Source organism: Chaetura pelagica, unplaced genomic scaffold (assembly GCF_000747805.2).
Source record: "Chaetura pelagica isolate M959 unplaced genomic scaffold, ChaPel_1.0 scaffold1903, whole genome shotgun sequence".
NCBI lineage: Eukaryota > Metazoa > Chordata > Aves > Apodiformes > Apodidae > Chaetura > Chaetura pelagica.
This window is the reverse complement of record NW_009952844.1, coordinates 10,844-12,685: the sequence shown is the minus strand read 5'-3', so window position 1 is coordinate 12,685 and position 1,842 is coordinate 10,844. Positions and strand designations below refer to the sequence as shown.

Below are 1,842 nucleotides of genomic sequence, written 5' to 3'. Positions count from 1 at the left end.
TGCTCCCCCAATCTCCCTGATCTCTGCTCCCTCTGCTCTTTGGCCAGTGAGGTCAGGTCCCAGGGAGCTGGTGGCTCTTGTTTACTCGCAGCAGTGGAACAGCCAGAGCCAGGGCCAAGCCCTGGGAGCAGAACCCCCTGTGCTGCCGAGCCCACCCCCCTCAAACCCGTTCTGCTTGTGTGTGTTGCAGGAATCCCACTGCTGATGTGGAGCAACCCCGGAGTGTCCAGCTTGTCCTGGCTTCCCCAGTTGTACAGATGGTGCAGGACAAATGGAGGCAGAGAAAACGCTCTGATCAATTAAAGGGAAATGTGATCCCGGCTGGTAGCGCGTCCCCTTCTTCTGAGGCAGCAAATTGCAGGCTGTGCTGCGCCGGTGGCCGGGCTCTGCCAGGCTGCAGCTGCACCTCCAGCACTGCCCTGGGCTTCAAGCTGGAGATTCCCGTGGGAGATTCACCTACGGGAGGCTTATCAGGCAGATTTATAACCCCCTCCCTGTGCTGTCAGCCACCTCCACCCCCAGTAATCCACCTGGACAGCCGGATTATGGCAGCGCGGGAGGAGGCAACCACAGGGCAGTGCAGGCCTGTGCCAGAGGCTTCATGTCCCAATTCCCCGCCCTGTCCAACACTGGTGCTTGCTCAGCCTCCCAGCTCTGTTGCCACAGGAATTCATGTCAGCTGGGCTGTTTCTTGGGCTGCTTCTTCACCGTGTTTCTTGCAGCTGGATGGCAGCTGCCCAGGCTTTGACCCTTTCCCCTGCTGCTGTGCTTCCAGTGTGCGTGTGGCACACAGAGCAGGGGACATCTCCCCCTGCTCCCTGGAGACAGGCTTGGTGCAGAGAGGGAAGCAGATGCTGCACGTGGTGGGAGTCTGTCCTGGATCCATGTGCAGTGGGGGTGGCTGATGATGGTGCTCTGCTGACATTGCTGCTTGCCAGCCAGCAGCCCCATCCAAGGGGGCTGCCTGGGGGTCCTCACCACCAGGATCAAGTGGGAGCCAAGCTCGTTGGTCCCCCTGTGCCTCCCGAGGCTGGGCAGGAGCAGGTTGGAGTGAGGAGCCGCGTCTGCCTGTGCCAGACACCCGAGGACGCGTCTTGCCAGCGGCACCATCTGCTGCTGGGCTCCTCTTGGCACCGTCCTCCCTGTGCCTCCCCGAGGGGTTTTGTTTCCCTCTGCTGCCCAACTCTCCCAGCAGTGCTTGGGGGAGGAGGAGGCAGCCCCTGGGCACGGGGCTGCAGTCCCTCCACCTTGCTCTAATCCCCTTTTCCCTGCAGTCTGGCAGCCTGGGAAGGCGGGCTGGCTGCCTGTGTGGCCAGCTGCTCCAGCAAAGGTAGCAGGCAGCAGGCTGGGGCTCCTGCCTGCCCCCCCTGCCAGCTCAGCCCCCTGGAGCAGGGCATGGCTATTTTCAGTGCTGCCACCCAGGATGTAATCTTGGCTGCCTCCTCACCACCACCTCCTCCCCCTCCTCTCGCTCGCTCTGCCTTTCTCTTCCCCCCTCCACAAGTGATCAAAAATAGTGCCTGTGGTGTTAAATTTCTCACTCTGTAGCTTATTAAAAGCCTCGGAGTGCCTGACGCTGAGACTATTTGAAGCTCAGCCCGACTTCCCAGTTCCTGACTTGCTCCAATGCCTTTTTCTTCCCTTCTCCTCTCTTCCCTTTTTTTCCCCCTCTGTAAAGGTCATACGTTGTGCCGTGCATGAGCAAAGCCTCAAAGTCAGTGCGAGTGCTAATTAAAACGTCTTGGGAATCGCTGGGGAGGGGCGGCTGCGCCCCCCCTTCCGCTGCCTCGCTCGCCGCTGTCCCCGGTTGCTATTTTCGGCGCACGGCGCGCCGCCCACGCG

The 1,842-nt window shown here is 60.9% G+C and overlaps 1 protein-coding gene across 1 annotated transcript in view; it reads left to right on the top strand.

Moving 5' to 3' along the window:
* ATP5D (ATP synthase, H+ transporting, mitochondrial F1 complex, delta subunit) overlaps positions 1-312 on the top strand; it is a gene marked incomplete at its 5' end in the record, with an annotated part of 6,323 nt that extends 6,011 nt beyond the window's left edge. Inside the window, one exon of the mRNA XM_009995176.1 lies at positions 191-312. The remainder of the gene's footprint in view (positions 1-190) is intronic.
* Positions 313-1,842: the final 1,530 nt, after the last annotated feature.